General features: G+C 39.6%; 1 pseudogene; it reads right to left on the bottom strand.

Annotated features, from left to right (window-relative positions):
• Positions 1-25704, bottom strand: LOC111182340 (small ribosomal subunit protein eS6 pseudogene; annotated as a pseudogene).
• Positions 25705-26359: the final 655 nt, after the last annotated feature.

Here is a 26359-nt window from a genome sequence, read left to right as displayed (position 1 = left end):
TTATTTATTTCTTACTCTTAGAAAACCTTGTTTTTGACTGGACTTAGACTTAGAGGTAGAAGCTGTCGGACAGGACAGCCTCCATCTCTTGGCAGTCTGTTCCTGGAGTTTTTCTTTGGTGTCCTTCACCCTCTGGGCCAATGGTTAGCATATTCTGTGGCCTCTTCCTATTTTTTCTTAGTACTCTGTTTCTTCAGAGCAACAAGCCGACTTTGGTGTTGCAGGACACAGGGAATAACGTGACACTGAGTCTCGGGCACCGAGGTTTCTTACCTTCTCTGGTCAGGAGCTTTCCACAGCATACTGGCAGACACCATCTTCTTTAGAGAGATTGTGGGTTCAGCTAGCTCTTTTGGGCCCCAGGCAATGATGCACAGTAGTATCAGTGAGTGCAAGAATATCTTTTTCCAATGGTTATTATTGGTTAAAATAATAACCGAGTTGAGAACACTCAGATTGGCATCCACAGTGCATCCCCTGAACAGATTTGTGCTTTCTTTCTCTAGTCCTCCTAGTCTACCGTGCTTTGTGGGGAAACCTGGTTTGTCATCCCCACCACTGATTCCAGCCACATAGCCCTTCCCTTCTTCACCCAGAGCATCTGCAGCAGCTTCTGTGGCTAAACGCTTCTCATAGAAGGTTCAAAGTTTGCCTTTGTTGTCCACTTCAGTGAGTTTCTGGCAGCCCATGGTTGGGAAAGAGATGTTCAGCTTTGTCTTGAAGCAGTTGCTTGCCTCTGAGACACAGCAGAGATGATAAACTCTTGAAGTAGAATTACTGAGTAAAAGGATTTGGTTTTACAACTCCTAAAACCTGATGTCAAATTGATTTACAGAAATATGAATTGACACTCCTGCCAGGCATGTGCAAATGTCTAACTTAAAGCTCATTTGCCAAAACTAAATCATTTACTAAAAAAATTGGAAATTCGATAGGCTGCCAAAACTTTTTTATTGCTTTAATAAAACTTTATTGCATTCATTTGACTACTTGTGAGGCCAGCTGAATATTTTTTCATGTCTATTAGTTAATTATACTTATTTGGGTTTGAGAGCTTTGTTCTAAGTATTCACTTATGTCTTAAGTGTTTAACAATATGTTAAATTCATCATATACAGTACATACACTATGGACTTTACTAAAGACTGATGTTCTGATAGGGCGTTAGCCTTTTATGAAATTATGATATTAACATGTCATGGGTTTTTTCCTGTTATGTTTTATATATTTGCATGTTGAGGATTATGTTTTTGTGAAGTAAAAAAAATTGTTTTGATATATTCGTTTGTGACTGTGTGTTGCTCAGACTGCCCTCCTAGAAAGGACTCCCTGCCAAGTGACCAGGCGTGTGCTTAGCTTCAGCCTCTAGCTGTTAGCCTTTTAGGTTTTGCCTCAGCTTTTGAGCTGAGGGCCCACTATTTTCAGGATCATCTTCAGCCAGTAAAGAGGCACTGAAGCTTGGCCATTTCTGCCCAGTGCATGATCCCTCTAATGGGTATTTTTGGCCTAGAGCAGGAGCCTGAGGGCAGTTGCTCCTCAGGAAAAGAAGCCCATTCCAGCCCTAAGGAGCTGCTCTGCACAAGTGTTTGAAGCACTGTGTCTAAATGCCGCAAGGGGTAGACTGTGGCAGAGACCTAGACGCTCAGCTCAGATCTTCAAAAATGGACTTGTTGCCCAGTTAAATGGTACAGCTGGTGGACAACCTCCAGCTATAAGTTCCTTCTTGATCTTCCTCAGCTTTCATGCCATGACTGCTCTTGTTCTCAAGGCAGCCCTAACCATATATAGAACAAGAAACTTGTTCAAGGGCCTAGCTGGTCTACCCAGAATGGGACTGATCTAATGGGAAATCTTGGCTCCGGAGCTCCCCTTGGGGCTAACCGACTTCTTTCAGATCCACATTCCCTGCCCGATCCTGCTTCCTCCTCTCTACCTTTCACACTGTTGCCTACCAGTAAGGCTTGCACCTTCTAACCCATTTCAGTGTCTGCTTTCTAGAAAACCCAGCCTGTGACGGGAGCTACCATGCTTTTAAGCTTAGCTGTTCTTCCCATCCTGATACTAGAGAAACATTCACATAGACTTGGTTCTATTTTTAAGAAGGACTTGACTTCTTGTATTTCAATTTTGTATTCATCTGGAAATTATTTTGGTGTGGTGTTAAGTGAGGATCTAACCTGATTTTTCTTCCTGTGATAGGTGGCACTGAATATCTCTGCCTCTTGTCTTTTATGCCTTTGTGTCATCCCCTCCCCTTGAGCGTGGGCTAGACTCAGTAGCTCAATATTAGATTATAAATAACTGCAGGTCCTGTCTTGAGCTCTCTCTCACCCTTTCTCTTGGCTCACTTATTACACTGACGGGGAGGAAGCAGCCTATTGCAAGCAGCCCTATGGGAGAACCACGTGAGGTGGCGAGGAGCTCAGGCCCTCAAACCAATAGAACAAGAGGAGCTCAGACTGTCTAGCCAACAGCCTGTGACGAGGTGAAGCCTGCCAGCCACCAAGTGACCGAGCTTGGAAGCAGGTCCTTCAGGCCCAGCTGAGTCTGGATCATAACTGCAGCTCCAACTGACAGCTCAGCTGAAACCTCATGAGGGATCTTGATTGAGTGAAATGTACGCAGTTAAGTTGCTCCCCAGATTCCTTATTCAAAGAAATTATGATATATGTTTGTAGATTTCAGCTATTACATTTAGGTGTAATTGGTCATACAGCAATAGATAACTGATATATTCCTAAAGGAACAGCCAGCACTTGCAGCTTTATTTGTTGTTTTGTTTGTTTGCTTATTTGCTTAACAAGCTAGAAGTTTACTTCTTGTACAGTTAACAGGCCAAGCTTAGGAAGGTGATTCTGCTATTCTTGACCAGCGGCTCCCCTTTAAACAGCTACGTCTCAGGCAATTGTTTAAATCTGACCTTCTCTAAATTAGAAGGACAGGAGAGAAGGACCAGAAGCCCAATCCTTTGAGCAGCAAGACTTGGAAGTGGTATTTTTCAATTTCACTTATATCTCATTAGCTAAAATCTGATCACATGGTTGTACCCAGTTGCATAGGGAGGTTTGAAAATGCAACATCATTTATTGATCATGCCTTTCCCCTACTGAATTATTTTTCCTCTCAACCAAATGTTGTATTCTGTCCATTGATCCTTAGCTGTTGCCAGAATATTCACTCATTTCTGATTTTTTATACATTTTATACAGTTTTTCATTATTACTTTCCTTTCTGAACAAACTAGAAGCTACTTTTTTATTGTCTGCAATTACAAGCAAATGGTTAAATCAGTATGTCCAATTTTTTAAAACTATTGGTATTTTTAAAGTTTTATCAAAGTCAAATATTCATGGGCTTCCCTGGTGGCACAGTGGTTGAGAGTCCGCCTGTCGATGCAGGGGACACGGGTTCGTGCCCCAGTCCGGGAAGATCCCACATGCGGTGAAGCAGCTGGGCCCGTGAGCCATGACCGCTGGGCCTGTGCGTCCGGAGCCTGTGCTCCGCAGCAGGGGAGGCCACAACAGTGAGAGGCCCGCATACCGCAAAAAAAAAAAAAAAAAAAAAAAAAAATCATATAAAAAGTACACAAATAACAAATGTAATTTCAACGAATTTTTACAAAATGGACACAATATGTAACTAGCAGCCAAAAAATCAAGAAATGAAACATCACCAGAACTAAAGATTCCCTTCCAAAACTTCTGGGAATCTTACATTACTTTTATCTGTTTCAGAACTTTATATAAAGGGAGTCATAAAGTACATACTCTTTAGTGTCTGCCTTATTTTGCTCAGTATTATATTACTGAGATTCATCGCCATCATTGTCTATAGTTAGTTCATTCATTCTCATTACTATATATTATTCCATTAAGTGAACATACTATTTATTTGTTTACTTATTTATGGACATTTGAATTGTTTATAGTTTGATGGCTATTACAAATAGTGCTCTTTTGATCATTATTGTACCCAAAATTTGCCCATCAAAATTCTGTTTTGAATTATAATAAACCCACACATTTAGGGGAAATCGACATTTTTCCAATATCCACTCTTACAGTTCATAATCAAATAAACGTGTATCTCTATTAAATCTTTTTAACTTTTATACCTCTCAAAACAGTATTGAGATATCCATTCGCATCTTTCACGTTCTTTGTTAAAGCTACTCTTTGGTATATATAGTCTCTGCTGATGTTGAGTTTCATAATACTTAAAAGTGATTATTACTAGTACAAAGCAATGTTATCTTCCATATATCTTCTTTTTTTCCAGACAGTTTTAGAATACTGATTCGAAACTCTAAAGCAGCAGTCCCCAGCCTTTGTGGCACCAGGGACTGATTTCGTGGAAGACAATTTTTCCCATGGACGGGGTGGGGAGGGGATGGTTTTGGGATGATTCATGCCCATTACATTTATTGTGCACTTTATTTCTATTAGTATTATGTTGTAATATATAATGAAATAATTATACAACTCACCATAATGCAGAATCAGTGTGACCTTGTTTTCACTTGCCACACACTGATAAGGTTTTGATATGAGTCTGCAAGCAACTGATTTATTATGGTCTCTGTGCAGTCAAACCTCTCTGCTAATGGTAATCTGTATTTTCAGCCGCTCCCCAGCACTAGCATCACCGCCTCAGCTCCATCTCAGATCATCAGGCATTAGATTCTCTTAAGGAGCGCGCAGCCTAGATCCCTTGCGTGTGCAGTTCACAGTAGGGTTCGCGCTCCTATGAGAATCTAATGCCGCCGCTGATCTGACAGGAGGCGGAGCTGAGGCGGTAATGCGAACAATGGGGAGCGGCTGTAAATACAGATGAAGCTTCGCTTGCTCACCCGCCACTCACCTCCTGCTGTGTCCTGGTTCCTAACAGGCCATGGACCTGTACTGGTCTGTGGCCTGGGGGTTGGGGACCCCTGCTCTAAAGGGAATGCTTCTAATGTTTAATGAAACATTATTCATATGATTATTTATCATTGAATAAAAACTATTCATATAATATTTTTAGTGCTACCTTTTATTTGGTTGCAAGATCTCCATTCTCTTCATAATTCTTTCTCTAACATGGGTATATTACTGTGAATCATGTGAGCCTGTTATGTATTTATTAGTCTACTTTTCTACTTTCCTTTCTTCCAGTATTCTGGTTTTCTTCCTACCTCACTTCTTTCCACCTCACTTCTTTCCATTTTCTTTTCAGGTTTCTCCTCATTATCTAACCTTTTATTGCAGGAGTGTTCCAGGGCTCAGTCTTGGGACTTTGCTTTTTAGTCTCATTCCCTTAGTGAGTTCATCCAGTCATATGACCTTAAATACTATATATATGCTAGTAACCAAAAATGCAAATGTACACTATAGATCTCACCCCAGAGCTCCAGCTTCTTATTTCTGCTTGTCTGTTTGTTATCATCACTTCAAAGTCCAAAAGGCATCTCACACTGAACATGTCCATAACCACATCTTCCTCCCAAAACCCACCCTACCTCAGTCTCTCTTATCTCTGTTAAGGGCCACCCCTTCCTTATAGTAGCTCAGGCAGTCTTTCTCTTACATTCTATAAAATCCAATTTGTCAGAAAATCATGTACGCTTCAATGTACACCCAGAATCTGACCACTTCACCCCTTCCCCTGCCATTAGCCCATTCTGAGTTTTCTCTTTTTATTTGGATCACCATAGACATTCCAAAACAATTTCCTGCTTCCATTCTTGTCTGCGTACATCCTTTCCTCAATAGAGCAAAAACTTAGATACTATTTAATCAATTCTCCGCTCAAATTCTTCCTGTAACTTCCATCTCTTGCTGGGTAAAATTCAGTGGGGTCCTTACATGATTGACCTCCCAATCGCTTTCCTTCACAGGCCCCATCTCACGGTCTTCTTTGTTCACTCTGCTTCAGCCAAGCTGGTCTCCTTGCTGTTTATTTCTTCTTTTTTTTTTTTTTTTAATAATTTTTATTGGCGTATACAGTAAGCCCCCTACATATGAACCTTCAAGTTGCGAACTTTCAAAGATGTGAACATGCAAAGTTCCATCAACGTCAGGTGTGAGTGAAATTGCAGCTTGCCCTCTGTCTCCTATTGCTGACTGTCCTTTAGCGCTACCATCTCCCACCTTCTCTCCCTCATCCAATCAGTAACTCTTCTTGCCTGTTCAGCCCCTGTATGCCAGCTGTTGTACTACTGTACTTTTCAAGGTACTGTACTGTAAGCTTAAAACTGTTTATATTTTGTGTTTGTTTTGGTATTATTTGTGTAAAAAGTATTATAAACCTATTACAGTACAGTATATATAGCCGATTGTATTAGTTGGGTACCTATGGTAACTTTGTTGGACTTAGGAATGAACTGGGCTTATAAATGTGCTCTCAGAATGAAACTCATTCGTATGTAGGGGACTTACTGTAGTTGATTTATAATGTGTTAGTTTCAGGCGTACAGCAAAGTGAATCAGTTATACATATATCCACTCTTTTTCAGATTCTTTTCCCATGTAGGTCATTACAGAGTATTGAGTAGAGTTCTCTGTGCTGTAAAGTAGGTCCTTGTTGGTTATCTATTTTATATATAACAGTATGTGTGTGTTAATCTCAAGCTCTTAATTTATCCCTCTCCCCCACCCTTTCCACCTTGGTAACCATAAGTTTGTTTTCTACATCTGTGACTTTATTTCTGTTTTGTAAATAAGTTAATTTGTATCATTTGCGGGGGCATGTTCCTGCCTCAGGGCCTTTGCACTTGCCGTTCACTCTCCTTTGAGATATTCTCGTGGATTACTGAATTGCCTCCATCATGTCTTTGCTCAAATATCACATTCTCAGTTAGGTCATCACTGACCACCTTATTTTATTTTATTTTTATTTTTTTTTAACATCTTTATTGGAGTATAATTGCTTTACAATGTTGTGTTAGTTTCCACTATATTACAAAATGAATCAGCTATATGTATACATATATCCCCTCCCTCTTGCACCTCCCTCCCACCCTCCCTATCCCACCCCTCTAGATGGAATGACCACCTTATTTTAAACTGCAAACCACCTCTCCTCCTCAGTGCTCCCTTTGCCTACCTTTCCCATTTCTTTTATTCAGGAGCAGTTTTAACTTTTGAATATACTATAGAAATTGTTCATGGATGTTGTTTATTACTTAACTCTCTTCATCACCACCCGAACAGAATATAAGCTCCATGAGAACAGGAACTTTTGTCTGTTTTGTTTACTCTTGTATCTCAGTCTTAGAAGAGAGTTTGACAGTATTTGTCTTTCTCTATCTGACTTATTTCACTTAGATTGATGCTCTCCGGGTCCATCCATGTTGCTGCAAATGGCAAAATTTCATTCGTTTTTATGGCTGAGTAGCATTCCATTGTATATATGTACCACATCTTCTTTATCCATTCATTTACTCATGGACACTTAGGCTGCTTCCATATCTTGGCAGTTGTAACTAATGCAGCTACTAACATGGGGTGCAAATATCTCTTCAAATGAGTGTTTTTGTTTTTTTCGGACATATACCCAGGAGTGGAATTGCTGGGTCATATGATGGTTCTAGTTTCAGTTTTTTGAGAAACCTCCATACTGTTTACCACAGTGGCTGCACCAATTTACATTCTTACCACACAATGAATATTTGTTGAATCATTCGTTGAATGAGTCAAGAATAACCATTATAAGCCTATTATTTATTTAGAGTTTAGAAGGTAATTCTCAGAAGAGCTAAAAAACCAAAAAAGGTTAAAAATTGTTGCTGGAAATGGGCCTGAGCATGGAAAGGGCTATGTGGGAAAGGGATAGTTTTCTTTATAAACCCTCTTCTGCTATTTGGTTGTTTATGTCATAGGCATGTATTACTGTGATCATAATTCAAAATACTTTTAAATAAGCCAACATGGCTGGAAAATCATGGGATGATAACAATGTAGGAAGGCTAGCCAACAACAATTTACTTTATAGTAAATTGCTCTAAATCTGTTTTGAGAGCAAACTATTGAATCTGCTAATGGCAGATACAGATGGTACAAAAAAATAACCTTCCTTTTGGTGTTGGGTATAATTTTAAATAGAATCGGAATCTCTCTTATCATACTTTAAAGAGACTTCAATTTACTTACGTGATCAAGCTTTATATTATTACGTTAAGTTGCACATGTTTCACAATGAGTGTAAATTGTACAGGGTGTCATCATTCAAGCCTTTGTAAAATGTGATTTTCTGATTCTTTAAATGTGGGTGGAGAAATGATCGAAATAATTTTTCATACACAGATAACCGGCGTATGTGAATGCTTGCTAATTTGAGGAAGGAGGTGGAGAGTAAAGGATGGAAGGAACAAAAATAATTTTGTCTAAGGCTGCAAGTGACATACATTCAAACAATTGCTTTTTCAGAGTCCTCAGGCTTGTTTCTATTCAATGTTTACTGAGCTTTGGAGAAGACTGAATCCCACCATGGCAAGCTGCCATCTTTGTCAGAGCAAAGAGCTGTTTACATGCAAGGCACATAATAAGTGCAAAATGTGAAGTAAAAACAGTGTGAGTTCTGTTACGCCTGATTAGTCCATTGTACACTGTTTCAACTAACATCTTTCTTGTGCTAAAAATAGTGAGAAGCCACGGGACCTCAGGCAGCATGATCCATCAGTGCTGTACTCTTTCAGGAGACTGCCAACAAAAGCTGCCTCTAACTCCCCAGAAAAATAAAAGGGCCACTTACCAGCTTCAGTGTCCTCCAAAATATGTAGTTTAACTGAGCTGTTTGGAAACCTTTCAGAAAATGAGATGCAGAGAACTAACGACTTCTAAAATGTAGATCTGTCTTCTCAGTAACTTCCTTTTCTTGATATGAATGTCATAAAAGTCAGTTGGTTGCTATTAAACCTGCTTCCTTAGCTGCTTCTTAATCAGAGTAACGGTGGCATGAATGCGTACATTGATGCATCAGCCACCAGGAGCCTAAATAAATAAATAAGTCTGTCTGTTTGAAGTGACAGAGGAGAGAAAGGAGGAATATGAATAAACTGAGTCCCAGGTCATTTCATCACGAAGTCAATAGCTCTCCGCACCGGAGGGGAGAAAACAAACTGCTCTCTATTCTATTGAAAGCCTGGAAGAATTTGCACGGCAGTAATCCCAAATCCAGAGGCGATCTATTAAGAACTCGGCATTACTGATCCTGAGACTCAACTGATAAGCACATTCTTACCCCTACCTCCCCCAACATTAATCCTCTTAAAGATTGTGCTAAGTAATGAAAGGGTGCCATGAAAGAGGTCCCCCTTTTTATTATAACCACACAAAATGCTTGTGTAAATGTTTCATTAACACACTGCTGGACTAGTATTTAATATCCTTTGCCTCCCTCCCCTTGGACCCCTTGGTAGGGGCTCCTGCCTGGAGCATGACTAAATGTGTGATTTACACATGTTTAAGAGAAACATTCCCACACTTGAATGCTGTTCCATGACAAAGGGAGGGGAGGGGCTGAGAGAGAGGTGTTGAACCTATTGTAGACATTTTAATTTAAAATTCTCTTTTTTTCATGGGCTTTAAAAGATGAATGACTTCCACCCACTTATCAGTCTATGTTTCATTTCTGTGTTCTTTCTAACTGCTGGTCTCTATGTAAGTGCCCTTGATAATTTTGAGGCTGGTCCTTTTGGAGGCATAGTGAGATGCTGTAATATTCTCAGAAAAGCGAGATGAATTCCAATGTGTAGCCATTGTGCAAAGAACCCTTTTCTAAACCACAGAGAGGCCAAAATAGATGACTTATCTTTACTTTGAATATGCTGAAGGATGCCAGATATTTTGTGGAAATATGCATCCTATGTTTTTTCTCTGTAGTCATCTAATTACAATCTGATGTTTTGTGTTCTTTAGCTAATCTAGTAAATCCTAACAGGATGCCTGCATTATCTGATTTTTAAAATATGGCATTTGGATATAAGAATAAACTTTCCTTTCAGACAAGCAAGATATGTCTATGGCACCTACTGAGTTAGTCAATATCCCGTAACAGGATGTATTGATGCAACTTGAAGATACAGAGTCAGTCCCTTAAAAGCATAGTTTAAGTTAAATCCTGATACAGGATTCACATCCAGACGCGTGCTATTGGGCCAAATCCTTAGAAAAAAATTTTGTGTTGCATTCCAAGAGACTCCAAACTGAAATTAATATATAAGGAAACCGAACACAAACGTAGCCACTTTTTTATACAGTGTCTTTGTCCTGAGTGTCGTTCATTTAATTTCAGTTTACCATGAGCATCTGGACACAGATGGGGTCACTGGGTTTGGGTCAGAACCACCTTTGGGTCAGTGTGGATAGTTTGTGTCTCCAGCTGCAACTGTGGTCTGGTCTCAGAGTAAATAGATTCATTTAAACCAACAATGCCCTGGGGGATAAACACTTAAATGTATTCAACCTTAGAAGAGCTGAAAACATCAATATGTTCATAAAGCCACTTTGATTTGTATTGACTACAGCCATGCTGCTAATTCGTATACATCATTGTTTACTTCACAGCGCTTTTAACATGACTTTTGATTTATAGAAATCGTGATTCAATTTCTACCAAGAAGTGGTGAGCTCAGACCTCCCCCAGATCCTTACTTTCTCTCTGCTGTGACAAAACTGAAAGAGGAACTCTCTTGTCACAGCATTAGTAAATGGTTGTATAGCAGCTTATGTGCACTTTTGAAACAAAATTTTCATAGTAACAGGTAATGGCAAAGTAGATTGCCCAAATAAGGGCATTCGGTTATCTAAGCATGTTATTAACATGCTCAGAGCAAATCCATTGATTTACACTGGGGCAAAGTCTACAAGCTATATTTCCCACTCAGAAAATCTGTGTTAAGCAAAGGAGAAAATTCACTGGACAAGGCCATGTTCCATCATTTAGAACTTTTATTTACAGGAACCACTAGGGCACATTGCAAAGCTCCATAACTAATATACCCTGTTCCATGCAAATTATGCAGTCTGCATCTCATAAGAGTTTTAGTTTTGTTTGTTTGATGCTCTGTCAAATGAAGACTGTAAAAATTCTTTTCTAGCAGTTCTTTTCTTTCTAAGCCATTAAAACAAGTGGCTTTAAGCCAAGCAAATGGGCTTCAGTGACCAGAACTGGATTTTGTTTCGTTTATGGGTTAGTTCCCAGACTTAAATCAGGATTGAAATATTTTGGATTTTCTTTTGCTAAAGTCGTATCCAGAGGTGCAGTCAAACGAAGGTGTGGGTTTTATCAAGAAAAATGTTCATTGCTAAAAAGTTGCATGAAAATAATATTGAAGCAGACAAAGAAATTCAGACCACAAGACAAAATGGTGACAGGAGAACGGGCGTTCCTTTTTCTCAGATATGGATGAGCCAGAACACAACATATCCATGGCTCAAGAAAAATTCACAGTTCTGATGGAGATGAACTTAGAAAGCCTCCAGACAGCCCAGACTCGTCAGCATCTCACAGTTAATTAAAGAAGTGAGTGAAGGCATCAAGGCTTGCTCCCATCTGCCTGAATAATTCACTGCCTGTATCCATTATTAAAACCCGTTACTTCCTCACAATGATTCCCAGCTCGAGATGGATTGGTCTCAGAACCAAGAGATAAAGTGTAACAAGGCCTACAGCTATATTAATAAATTGAAATGAACATTTATTTGCTCGTCTAATTAGAACTGTAGTTTTTCCAAATAGTGTAGTAATGCATTACCTTAACAGGCAGCGCTACCTGCCTTTTGTGAGATAAAATGAACAGGAGGGCTTTGCTCCAGATTTGGGATTTTCTCTGCATAAAAACTTCTTTGGTCACCGCCGTTCTTTTCAACCATTCATTCCATCACTAATGCTCCACCGATCCTATCTCTCCAGGATTGATAGAAGCTTAGCTTTTGAGGTACTTCGTCAGAGGGCGGCAAAGAATCGTGCATATAGAACACGCATTCTTCTTTTGTCCTGTCTGTCTTTTTAAAGGGTTTCAGGAGGAAAAAAAGAATGTAAAGGTTTTCCCTACCCCCTCCCCATCTCCACTTCCCTTCATTAGGAGTACAAAGCATTAGAGCTCAGAGGTTCAAAGAACCTGTGCTTGGGGTTTGATTCCTGACTCAGTCGCTAACTGGTGCATAACCTCAGTTTCTTCCTCTGCAAAATGAAACTAATAGTATCCATTTTTGCAGGATCCATGTGAAGTTTAGAGAGAATGTCTGTGAAGGGTGGAACTCAGAGTAGGTGCCTATCGTGATAAGTTCTATTATTGTTCAGCCATTCTTACCCTTCTCTGTTTGCAAATTAGATTTTAAAAGCATTTATCACATTCATGTGGAGGAGTCTTTCTATAACGTAGCTAAGCTCTCAATTTCTGAAGTTCAGAAATGAATACTGTGGTATAGCAACATAAAACTTTTTCGTTATGAAGAATTTCCATAGCAAAATCTGGTCTCCTCCAACTAGGTGATAAAGTCTCAGATGACAGTTTGTCTTCTCCCTTTGCAGGCAGAGGGCCTAGGACACAGTAGCTTATAGGACATAGCCTCAATCATTGGGTTTTTTCTACCATAATGATAAGTGTGGTTGTTACGTGAGCTCCTACGAATTAAACATTTCTCTACTGTGACCTATGACCCCCTGAGGCTAGAGAAGTCGGGCCTTCTTATTGATTTCATACAATTTCATACAGCAATCAAATTCAAATTCATGCTCCTGCAGACTTCAGCCTTGTGTTCCCCTTAAGAGGAATGTACTCTTTCTTAAAATGAGCAGAAATTGTACTTACCACAAACTTGTTTGAAATTTGAGGTCCAGTTGATTGAGCACTTTTCATTTTGATAAATGGGGAAATTTTTAAAATAAATTTGTGAGCTGTCAAAGTGAGCATCAGCTCCTTTCATCTGTTTTTCACCTTGCAGGTAAGGTAGGAAATTACTGACGATTTCTTCCTTGGCAGGTTCTGGCCAGGGCTTCGTAGTTATAAGGAAAGGGATTAAGCTTAGTTTGAGACGAAGAACATTTCTCATTTTTCTCCAGTGAATTCCAAAACTGCTAAATAAGACAAACTTCACTAATTTTGAAACCCTTTGTGAAAGTAAAATTTAGAAAAAAAGAAAATAATTTGCAAGGTATTAAATACATTACTGAGGGCTTCCCTGGTGGCGCAGTGGTTGAGAGTCCGCCTGCCGATGCAGGGGACACGGGTTCGTGCCCCAGTCCAGGAAGATCCCACATGCCGCGGAGCGGCTGGGCCCACGAGCCATGGCCGCTGAGCCTGCGCGTCCGGAGCCTGTGCTCTGCAACGAGAGAGGCCACAACAGTGAGAGGCCCACGTACCGCAAAAAAAGTAAAATTAAATTAAATTTAAAAATTAAAAAAAAATACATTACTGAAAGATCTTATGGTGTGCCTTTACAGTGGCTTTGCTTCTGGGGCAAGAGTACAAATGAAACAAATCAGTATCAGATTTTATGTTATCTAAACAAATACAGTAAATTGTCTGGAAGCAGGCTCTTAATATAAAACAAAGGGAAGCAGAATTCAATTTAGACACTCGTTCAGTAATTCCTTACGCTCTATACTCTATGAAATGTTTAAAGACAATATACATTGGAACAAAATTATTTTTAGAGGTTTTAATAATTGTTTAAAATTTAAAACGAATGCACATTTAAGGTAAAAATTTCAACAAATACAGAAGGTTTATAATGTAAAAGGTAAGAGTCTTTCATTCCTCATACCAGGACAACCAGTCCACTATTTAGTTGTAAACATTATTAATTGCTGCTTGTATATGCTTCCAGAAACCTCCATGCATATACAATTATATGTGTATGTTTCCTGATTTGTTCTGTATTACACAAATGAACTTGAACTATACACGTTGTTTTATAATTTTTTTAATCTTAATATTATATCTTGAATATCTTTCCCCATGGACCTATCTCCTTATCTTAAGGGTTGCGTAACTTTTTTGTTTTTTAGCATAGATATACTATATTTTATTTAACTAATCCCCTGTAGATGGATAGGTAAGTTACTTGAAATTTTTTGGTACTGTAGATAATGCTTCAATGAACATCCTTGTAGCAGCATACTTGTTCACATAATGTTTGAATCAATTAATCCATCCCATGTGTGATTTCAAAAACATATTGCCAAGTTCTTCTCCAAAATACAGGTTTAAAAAAGATTTTTCCACTATTTAATTAGATGGTCCCATAAGTCAAGGAATACAACCTAGTCAAGTCACAGCAAATTATTCCTATTTAACAGTTAGCTATGAATTATATTCATTGAATGGCAGTTATGCCGTTTGACAAATGGAGTGTTCATTCATTGATTAGAGAATTAGCAATGGACCTCATTCAAAACAGAAGAAAATGTCCCAGCATGCCTGATCTGAACTCAGTTAATGCAATAGAGTTGCCAGGAACATTATTTCAGAGGCTAATTAGAACTAAATCTTGAGACGTTTCCACTATCCTAGATATCTTCAGAAGATTTTTTAGATTTTGTTTTTCCTGATTGGAATTGCCAAAGAGCATTCCAACACTATAACCCTTTGGCCCAATGGAAGAGTGAAATATAAATACAAAGTATTGCTATCTTATTAAAGCTACATTGCTTTTTTTTTTTTGCGGTACGCGGGCCTCTCCCTGTTGTGGCCTCTCCCGTTGCGGAGCACAGGCTCCGGACGCGCAGGCTCAGCGGCCATGGCTCACGGGCCCAGCCTCTCCGCGGCATGTGGGATCTTCCTGGACTGGGGCACGAACCCGTGTCCCCTGCATCGGCAGGCGGACTCTCAACCACTGCACCACCAGGGAAGCCCTACATTGCTTTTTTTTTTTTAACGTGGAGCATGAAAAATTTAAGATTGGTGTAGGCGGCTTTTCAAAGCTGGATTTTCAGAAGGAGATCAGAGGAGGAAAACAGAGTAGGGTCTTCAGCTTAGAATGGTTTCCACTTGAGGTAGAGGAGAAGCTGGATATTCAACTCTACAAGGGAGGCAGTGTCAGTTCTTTCCCCAGTTCCATAGTCACGGAACCCATGGCTTTTAGCTGAGCACATGTGGCCCGGATTAAAGACCTCGTGCTTGGGAGTGGACATATAACTAAATTCTGTCAAATAAGTTATGTGCAGAAATAATGTGTGCAACTTCCAGAGTATGCCTTTAAAGGGAAGAGGGTACCCTCTCTTTCCCTCTTTCCCCTCCTGCCTGCTGAAATGCCCAAGTGGTTGCGAGTCATCTTGGATCTCTGTGACAAAGAGATGCAGAAGCAGTAAGTTAGAAATGCACCTTGGAGCGATGCACTTCACGGCTTTCCGGCTTACGCTCAGACTATTACAGGAGAGAGAACTAAGCTTCTGTTTTTCTTTTCCATTATATTTTGAGTTTCATTTCCAGCCGTCAAACATTGATCCTAGCTATCAAAAGGCTCCAGCTTTTGAGATTCTCAAACAACTTAGATTGTAAGTCTTGAGAAAAGCACTTCTCTTAGCAGCGCTGTCTTTGCTTCCGCATCTGTTTGTAGACTGTGTGTGTACTGAATTAGTTCATCGGTCCCTTAGGACTTTGCTAAAAGCAGCAAGAAGGGTCCAACACATGCCAACGTTCTGTATTACTTAGGAGTCAGTAGGCAGCATTCCTAGAGTCTGAAAAAATGTTTTGCCCTGTTTAATATGGGTCATCCAGCTTTACCCCCTGCAATAGTGCCTTCATCATCCCACCTCTTCCATTAAGCAAATTAAACATTTTAGGTTCTATTACTTGAAGCATCCTTTCCTGCCCACACCCCCCAATGGTTCTGATACCATAGTCTATTTCAATTAGGAGTTACATTTGGCTGTGCAAATCAAAGAACTGAAAATTACTAGCATAATGTGGAGGAGGAAGGAGGAATGCCTTACATCAGGAGAAGTACAGAGCACCGTTATTGCTCTGAATATATGATTCTCTTCACTTTTTTCTCATGGTCTAGTGCAGACTGGCTAGTTGGTTCCGGCTACTACAGGAGAACACACAGAACAAAATCTGTGCCTCTCAGCAGCTACTGTCCTATTTTAAGTAGCTTTGAGTAACTTCCTCTTATATACCATTGGCCAGATGTATGTTATGTGACCACCTCTAACTGCAAAGAAGGCTGGGACTGTGGCTTTCTAAATCACGGCAGAGTCACTTCCACCCAATTAGGATTTGGGCTGTCAAGAAAGTCAAAACAGAAGGTTGTTTTATTTTACCCAGGTCATGATCCATTCTAAAAATTTGATACGTTGACGGTTTATTGCAATGGAAGATTTTGTATTCTCCCAATCCAAAAAATATACATCCCCCTTTGTATTTCTGTAAATATATAGAGAGCTTTTAAAGGGTCCCCTAAAGGAAATGCTTTCATCAGTAGAGTCTCTCATTTGGGCATCTTTACTAAGAAATGCCAAAAAGGCATATATCACCTGGGTAGTATAGCTCGTGATCTGGCATCAGAAATAACGGTGCAGGGGGGAGGAATCAATTGGAAGATTGGGATTGACATATACACACTACTATATATAAAACTGATAACTAATAAGGACCTACTGTACAGCACAGGGAACTCTACTCAATACTCTGTAATGGCCTGTATGGGAAAAGAACCTAAAAAAAAACCCAAAAAACAGGTATATGTATATGTGTAACTGATTCACTTTGCTGTACACCTGAAACTAACACAACATTGTAAATCAGCTGTACTCTGATAAAAAGTAACTAAAAAATGAAAAAGAAATAACGGTGCAGAGTGTGAAAGAGCCCTCAATGCCCAAAGCTCTCTTTCCCGGGAAGTGTCTTTTTTGACATGAAAACAGTGGATCTTGTGTGCTTAAAGAAGTATGTCAGAACTGCTCTCTGAATGAGAGAGACAAGAGGAGGGAAGGAAAGGGAAAGGGAAAAGGGAAAAAAAGGAAAACATCAGATGAAGTGGCATAACTGGGTTAGGTAAGCTAATCACACTTTTTCTCCCTGAAACCCTAGGAGCTGTAGCGAAGAATTTAAATAAAACATGCTGTGTCTCCAGCCCGCTGTTTGTGATGTTCTGTGGTCACTATCATTTTTCTCCTTCTGGGAATTCAATTTGTCCCTATTATGCCAAGGTCACGGATTGAGGGATCTCAGTGGTCATCAGGGCTCTGCCTTTGAATCAAAGGGTCAGTGCGTTAGTACAAAAGGGAATTAATCCAGTGTGCTGGCTCACCAAATGGTGGTTAATTCATTTAAAAGGAATGACCAGGGTTCCTATTCTAGGTATCCATCTGGACAATCAGAAGCCTCCCTTCTCCCAAACAAGAACTTCATTAATGAATATTCAGGCGAAAGTATTACTTCATTGTCAGCTCTAATTGCTAGTCTTACCTTATTAGTAGAAGCATTTCTGTGGCTGAGCCTGACATGCATTTGTTTGCACACTGTTATTAGTCAAGACTCAGTGAAGTCTTGTAATTAACACCTCCACATTATCTCATGCAGTGAAAGCAAAGACAAAACCAGATGACTCACTTTGTTTTAGCTTTGCTCTTGTTTTCTGATATAGAAGCACTTAAGGAGAAGTGTAAGCTCATCAGAATGCCATATGGAGCCAACAGAAACCATAAAAGGGTTTTCAGGAAGCAGTGCATGGAAGTTCATTAAGTGAACAACACTACAATCAACATGCTGATTTAAAACTCTACCTGGCACTAATAAATTGCACAGGTACATTAGCTGCATTGCACATAGCAACCATTCCAGGTCACTGATGAAGGATCCACAGTTCCCAAGAATCAGGGGAGATAACATATTCTCTGTAAACATAATGAAGTTAATGATTCACAGGACAATTAAATAGCTTTCAGAAACCTTATCAGTTTAGAGATAAAGCAGAGCAAGACAATAACTGTATTTTGATCATTCCTACCAGTTCAGAACACTATGTCTGAAAGCTGGCTACCAGCAGAATATAACTGATATTTCCGTGGGAAAAAGGGTGGCAGGGGAGAATGTCAACAGTTCATATTTCAGTTTTATATTTGGAAAGAGATCTTTTTCTAAATGCCTCTGTTAAGAAAAAACGTCTAGCAAAAAAATATTTTAAAAACCAAGATAACATCCTGGCTTCTTCACTGAATTTATAAAAAGTTTAATTGTTTAATTTGTATTTTTAAATGAAAAAGTAAAACACCAAACCTTAAGAGAGAGATACCATCATCTGAAATTTTAGCAACTGAATCTGCAAAATCTGTCATGGTTTAAAAGAAAGAATTGCTTATTTACTGTTTGCAAATACTTCTTTCCTAAGACAATATAAAAAAAGTGAAAAGCAGCAACAATTGAAAGGAGGAATAATATATATGCAATGGCATTGTAGCCTTTCGATTAGAAATTATTCCCAAAGTAATGAAGAATCTAGCTATTAAATTTAAATTGCTTGATTTACTTGTCCTAGCTGAGTGGTCAGATAGCAAATCGTGTTTTCAAATGAAAACAGGCCCAAAATTTTAATGGACCCCTGTCTGTACTAAATTTCCAATAGTACAAAAGTATCCATCGGAAAGAAACAAGAATGACCCATCCATGCTATGCAAAGCAATCCACAGATTCAGTGCCATCCCTATCAGAATTTCAATGGCATTCTTCACAGAAATAGGACAAACAATCCTAAAGTGTGTATGGAACCACAAATGACCCCATATAGCCAAAGCAATCTTAAGAAAGATTGCTGGACTATTTACAATAGCCAGGTCATGGAAGCAACCTAAATGCCCATCGACAGACAAATGGATAAAGAAGTTGTGGTACATATATACAATGGAATATTACTCAGCCATAAAAAGGAACGAAATTGAGTCATTCATTGAGACGTGGATGGATCTAGAGACTGTCATACAGAGTGAAGTAAGTCAGAAAGAGAAAAACAAATATCATATATTAACGCATGTATGTGGAACCTAGAAAAATGGTACAGATGAAACAGTTTTCAGGGCAGAAGTTGAGACACAGATGTAGAGAACAAACGTATGGAAACCAAGGGGGGAAAACCGCGGTGGGGTGGGGATGGTGGTGTGCTGAATTGAGCGATTGGGATTGACATGTATACACTGATGTGTATAAAATTGATGACTAATAAGAACCTGCAGTATAAAAAAACAAACAAATAAGCAAACAAAAAGAAAGAAAGATGGCTGGAAGCATCACATTCACTGATTTCGAGTTACATTACAAAGCTATAGTAATCAAAACAGTATTGTTTGGGCACAAAAACAGATACCTCGATCAATGGAACAGAACAGAGAACCCAGAAATAAACCTATGTTTATACAGTCAATTAATCTATAACAAAAGAGCCAAGAATATATAATGAGGAAAGGACAGTCTCTTCAATAAATTGTGTTGGGAAAACTGGACAGCCACATACAAAAGCATGAAACTGGACCGCTATTTTATACCATGCACAGTAACTAACTCAAAATGCATTCAACACTTGAACATAAGACCTGAAACCATAAACTCCTAGAAGAAAACATGGGTGGTAAGCTCCTTGACATCAGTCTTGGGGATGATTTTTTGGATCTGACTCCAAAAGCAAAGTCAACAAAAGCAAAAACAAACAAGTGGGAAGACATCAAAACTGAAAAGCTTCTGTACAGTCCAGGAAGCCATCAACAAAATGAAAACTCAACCTATGGAATGGGAGAAAATATTTGCAAATCATATTGAATAAGAGGCTAATATCCAAATTATATAAAGAACTCATACAACTCAACAACAACAAGAACAAACCTAACCCAATTAAAATGTAGGCAGAGGATCTGAAGAGATGTTTTTCCAAAGAAAATACACAGATGGCCAACAGGTACATGAAAAGATGCTCAGCTTCACTAATCATCAAGGAAATGCAAATCAAAACCGCAATGAGATATCCCCTCATACCTGTTTGAATGGCTATTATCAAAAAGACAAGAAATAACAAATGTTGGCAAGTATGTGGAGGAAAGGGAACCCTCGAACACTGTTACTGGGAGTGAAAATTGTTTCAAACACTCTGGAAAACAGTATGGAGGTGCCTCAAAAAACTAAAAATAAAACTACCATATGATCCAGCAATTCCATTTCTGGGTATTTAGCCAAAGATAAATGAAAACACTAACTTGGAAAGATATATGCATCCCCATGTTAACTACAGCATTATTTACAATAGGCAAGACATGGAAAACAGCCTAAGTATCCACTGATGGGTGAATGGATAAAGGAAATGTGAGATAGATGATAGACAGACAGACAGACAGACATATGTATGTGTGTGTGTATATATATATATATATATATATATATATGTAATTCAGCCATAAAAATGAATAAAATAGTGCCATTTATGAACACATGGATGGACCTTGAGAGAATTATGCTAAGTGAAATAAAGCAGGCGGAGAAAGACAAATACTGTATGATCACACTTATATGTGGCATCTCTAAAAAAAAAACTCATAGATACAGAGAACAGATTAGTGGTTGTCAGAGGCAGGGTTGGGGGTGAGTAAAATGGGTGAAGTGGGATGCTAAGAGAATAAATCTTAAAAGTTCTCATCACAAGGGAAAACAAATTGTAACCCTGTTCGGGGATGGATGTTAACTAGACTTACTGTGGTAATCATTTCACAAATATATATTGAATGATTAAGTTGTACACCTGACACTGATACAATGTTATATCAATTACAGCTCTGGAAACACTGCTGCTGGGTTTGTAACTGACCATGCCATGAGGGAAAGGCCCTTTTATAATGTACATGCATTTTGCATGGTCAACCTTATCATCCCCGTCGCAGCTCTGTATGATATTGGTTTATCATTTTGTGCCTGTACCTGGGCTGATGTAAATGACTGAGGCAGGACTGTCACTGCCTTCATGGGATTTGAGGAAATTATTAAACACAGCAGCTTCATCACTGAGGTCCCAGGGGCGCTCTCCCAACGCCAGTAGGTATGTCTCTGTTGAAACTAGCAGAGCTTTCAGCAGGCTGGGCTTTGGCTCTCTATCTGTATTTCACCTCTGCCTAAAAATACCCCCATGAAAACATTTTCACATTCATGCCACTGTGCAGGTTTTGGCAATAGACAGCTACTCTGCCCTCCTGGTGCAACGTGGGCCCTATTGCACCAGAAGAACACAGTCTGAAAATAGCAACAGGGACTGTTTTGTGGCCATTGAATAGGAAGGCTAATAATAGCAATGCTTCATTGTTTGGCAAGGACTCAAGGCTACCCCGGCCAAGGAGCAGCACACGCTGCAGTAACCAAATCATAAAATTTCTCCAGGGAATGGTGCAGCTTTTCAGAACATGTTTTATATTCTGGGGTTGCTTGGGAAGGAAATAGTTCAGAAGTTGTTTTGACATAAGTGTGGTTTGTTTCCAATTTGAGGGCCGGGGGAGGGGCTGAAGAGATGAGCCAGGAGGTCAGTCACAGAAGGGATGCAAAAATGTGTCGGCAGGGAGTTCCTGACAGGTGGTGAGAGGGCCGTGGCTCCGGAGCCCAGGCCTGGTGGGGAGTTTGTCCCCGTAGGGTTCCCAGCGCTCTCAGCATCGCCTTTCACACTCCTGTTATGTTTATTTCTGTTGCACTTAAAGGGTGACCTTTTCCAAACTGCAGTGCATTGTTGACCCACATGCATTTCTGAGACCTAATTTCCCTGAATGCCTTCCTTGTTCCTGCAGAAGAGAACTGTTTGAGAAAATAGGAAGAGGCTGAGGATAAAGAGCATTGGCATGGAAATCTTTGAGGCATTGAATCCTGCCTGCTATTAATAATTTAGAAGTGTTTTTAATGCCTTGATATGGAAGGAAGGTTTTTTGACACCAAAGGCATCTAAATATTAATTTCAGAGGAATTGGTTGTTACCAGCAGTTAACATCCATTTTGTTAGTTGACCTCCCAAGGAAGGTTAATGCACTAAAATCTGGTCATTAAGTATAGTAACAAATGTTTTTTCAGGGAGGTTATTACTATCATAAACTCTAATCCATGGTTCACAGGCTGCAGCCTCTAGTGCAGTGCTCTGACTAATGAAGAATTAACTATTTCTGAGCATTTAATAAAGATTTTTCCCCCCACCAATCAACATACTCTACATGATCCTTATAATTACTAAAAGCATTAAGCTCTGGGTATGAGTTGCCCACATGTCAGACCAGAATTCTGCTCTGAGTAAATGACAAATGGCAAACCTAATCCCATTTCACTTAATTTTTTTTTCCTAACATGTTCACTGAAATAAGAAATAATGGAATTCCTAAGTATTAGAAAAAGATGGTCCAGTACGAAGCATTTGCTAAATGAGAATTGATGAGGTCTTTAGTCATATTTTATTGTTACGGAAGATTTTATACTGTGGTTTAGTTCTAGCTAGAATTGAGAAGTTAATTGGCTACAAACAGGGCTTTTTGGCTTGTTCGCTTTATTTTGTTTTTCCCTTATTAAAGAACATGCTCATCTACAAGAATGCAGGAAGCAGAGACCGGTGTGAGAAACACACATGTGTTTCTCAAAACTCATCACAGTAAGAGGGAAAAGGTACAACCTAACCTTTCTAAAAAGCCTCGGGGCAGTGTTTCGCTTTTCAGCCGAAAGGTCGTCCAGAATTAATTAAAGTCACTTTCCCGCTGAGGATGGAGCATTTGGCTTTACTTTGAAGGCTCAAAGAAAGTTGCTCAGTTCTTAGAGACCCGAATTTAAAGCAGCACAGCCAAGCCCTGGGTCAGCCTTTAGGAAGAAGTAATCTTTTGAAATCAAAAGTCTGAACAGTTAATACACTAAGGCCTTAGGTGCCTCTAAAGACATAGGCCAGAGTTGACAGCATAAAATAAAAAAAGAATCGCCTACTTTTCCCTGGGACAATCACCTCTCGTTCAAGTAGGATCAGCCTTCACATTTACTTACACCCTTTCCCCCCTTATTTTTAACTTCAGCTAAATCATGTCTTTGAGGCAGTTGCCCCCGTATTGAACAGGGAAGGAGGGAAACCATACTTAGCCAAAATAAAAGGGACATTGTCTTACAGAAAAGAACACGTATTTTGGAAGAGTTTGCGTTATACATGAAAGCTTTAAAGGGGTCAAGTACACTGACGGTAGCTCACCATCTCAAAATATTTTTGTGGAAGATTCAGCACACTGTAGCCAGCCAAGTAACCAGTAGGGCTAGGTTATCTGCACACGTTAGGACTATAAGACCATTTGTGTGTTTGACACTTTGCTCGAAAATAACTGCCTTCATTTCCCACTTACTGGTGATGGCAAGAGACTTAGCCTTTCTGAGCCTCAGTTTCTCCATCTGTAAAATATTAGAATATCTACCTTGGGAAACAGTTGTAAAGATGAGTGATAATATACACCTGGTATACAGAGGGTCCTAACAGATACTGGTATGACTTTGCCTTATACAATGTCCATTGCTTTATGTATTTTACATTTTATGAAAGTAACTAGAATCCCCACAAAACCTTTTGGGCTGAAAATTGGACTCAAGGGAGTAATAACACATTAGCGTGACTTCTGAGAACTGGGATTTTACTGAGTCCAGCTCATCCATCACAGCCCCATCATTGTGACACAAAGCCTTCCCTGGTTACCTCAGACAGAAATAAACCTCCCAACTTCTGTGTTCTAATTTGCTTTGTACTTTTCAAATACCATTCTTCTCACTCATTCTTTGCTTAGAGTTACTTGTAGACACATCCTGGGTCTATGTTCTCAGTACTTAGTGCAATGCACAAGGACTAAAAAGGGTTCATGAATTTCACTAACTTGCATTTTTCCTGCCTAACCCATGGTGGGTGAGTGAATAAATGAATGACTTTGGAGATCACCTGCTCTTTATTCTTTTACAGTGTATCCTCCCTCCCACTTTTTTTTTTTTTTTTTTCACTTGATGTCTCTAGAAGTTTGCCCTACACCCTCCCCACTATTCCCCACGGTTGATCAGTTGCCAGTAAAAAGACAGCCAGAAAGCGGGTGTTTGCATGGCTGGGTCATTTCTAAGCTGGGTGTTTGAGGATCAGGGGTTTCCTGCACTTTGACAAGGATTCTGAAGTGAATACGGTGGACAGGAAGCTGCAGATCGAGACCCTATAAAGATGAATCAAGGGGTCTTTTGAAGTCACGGGTTTCCCCACATCCTTATTGCCATAGCCCTCATGGTTCATAGAAATCCCAGGAAAGAGAGGTTAACGTTCCAGGATTACTAGTGATTTGCCATGCTGACCTTTGGCATGCTCTTTAACCTCTTTGGACTTTAGTTTTCTCATCAATAATAATAGCTTACCCTATTCTAATTACTTCATAGGCTTGCTAGGCAAATCACATGATCAGGTAGTAAAGAGCTTAGTTGAGAGAAAAGTATGATATAAAAAATATTACCGTGCTTCCCTGGTGGCACAGTGGTTGAGAGTCCGCCTGCCGATGCAGGGGACACGGGTTCGTGCCCAGGTCCGGGGGGATCCCACACGCTGCGGAGCGGCTGGGCCCGTGAGCCATGGCCGCTGAGCCTGCGCGTCCAGAGCCTATGCTCCACAACGGGAGAGGCCACAACAGTGAGAGGCCCGCCTACCGCTAAAAAAAAAAAAAAAAATTACCACTAGAACTAGACATTAAAAGAGGATTGGATAAGCTAGTGTCACTTACTTTTCCTTAATGATTAATGTCATCTGAATCAACTTATTAATAATGAGAAAACTTAGATTTGTTTAAAAACAAAATTCTATTAAAATCAGGAAGAAGCCATAGAAAGGAAGTTTGATTCATTACTGTAACCGGTTAAGAATATTGACATTGTCACTCTCATAATGCTCATCCTTCCTGCTCCTCACAGTGAATATCCAAGACGTTTGGAAAAAACAACATGGTGAGATGCTATCACAGCACAATGGTTTTCCCAGGTAGACCAACAGTGGAAATCGAGGCTGTCCATTTAATACCCACCCCCTTCTCCTCAACACGTGCACGTGATCATTATTTAATGGTGAACAAAGGGTCTCAGTGACTCTTCGCAAACCTGAACGCATATAATTTCCATTCCCACCACCAATTCCGGTCAAGGCAGTTGTAAAATGGAGTGAATGCGTTTAAGTACAGAGTTGACACTGCATCGAGTTCTGGTACTTTCCTGCTCATAAGGAAGAGGAATGTAAATGCTTGGAAACACACAGTTGAGAGAATAATTGAAAATGGTTCAATGTCTTCATCCTCTGAGAATACGCGTGAGCATGTGCGTGTTTGTAGTCGCTCTTTCATGAAATGTGTATGTGTCTGTTTTGATTCTGAAGCTTCCCTTTGCTGTGGGTAGGTTTCACAGAGGGGTTCCAGCTTGTAAAGGTTAACCGTGCAGAAATCAAGGCTTTGTGCATTTTTGCAAAGGTCACATTCATCAGCAGTTCCGGAAAGGCTGCTGGGCAGAGGCTTGGTAACCACCCCGTGATTGAACCATGGCTCTGGGTTTCATTTCCTTAAGAACGCTGCTACAGTCGCTGGTTGTGTCACCAAGAGATAAAGAGGCTGCTCAGTCACTTGAAATTCAATTTGTACATTACTTAAATCCAGCCCACCTCTTTCCTTCACGGTGTTTGGCAGCTGCTTGCTGGCACTCTGCATTTCAAATGCCTGAGCTGCAGGAAGCTGTTTAATAAATGGCATAGGTTTTGATTAATGTAACAAGCTGAAAATAGACCATGATGTAATGCATATCTCAGCAGGAATCACAGATCAAATTGGACAGTTCAAGGGACCATGCTGTAGCAGAGAGTTTTCTCCAAAGAAATATATTTTATGTTTTTACAGCACCTTGAAGGGTCAAACTGTAGAATGTGTACATTTTGGACCTGGAAGCCTGCCCTGTGGGTCTATGAATAGCAATTACAGTTGACCACACAAGAAGCTCCAGAGAAAATAAGATATTTGACATTGACTCAGGTCTACGAAGGGTCATCTATATTTCACCAGAAGCCCTGGCATTATTTTTTTTTAAACCACAGATAAACAGAAACGCTAGTAAAATTCTGGTAGTATCTGTAAACTCGGTTATTTTTTAAGTCAGGCATTTAGTTTCATCTAGTGATCTAAAAGCCTCATGTAGCCCTATACATAAAGGCACTGATTTAAACTTTCCTTTCTCAGTGGATAAAATAATTGCGATTCATGTTCCTTGGTTCTAGAGAGGAAGATCAGTGAAAAGGAAAACAATAGCCTTGTATATGCCAAGATCCCCTTATATTTGCTGAGGAGCCGTGCATTACGTAAAAGAAACGTGGGGTCGTTTTTCTTAATTAAGTGAGTGATATCGAAAGGTTAA

The sequence above is a fragment of the Delphinapterus leucas genome, chromosome 3 (assembly GCF_059928025.1).
Source record: "Delphinapterus leucas isolate spDelLeu-1000000601 "Yukka" chromosome 3, BTC_Dleu_Yukka2, whole genome shotgun sequence".
Taxonomy (NCBI): Eukaryota; Metazoa; Chordata; class Mammalia; order Artiodactyla; family Monodontidae; genus Delphinapterus; species Delphinapterus leucas.
Note: the sequence above shows the minus strand (reverse complement) of the source record. Positions and strands in the feature narration are given on the sequence as shown.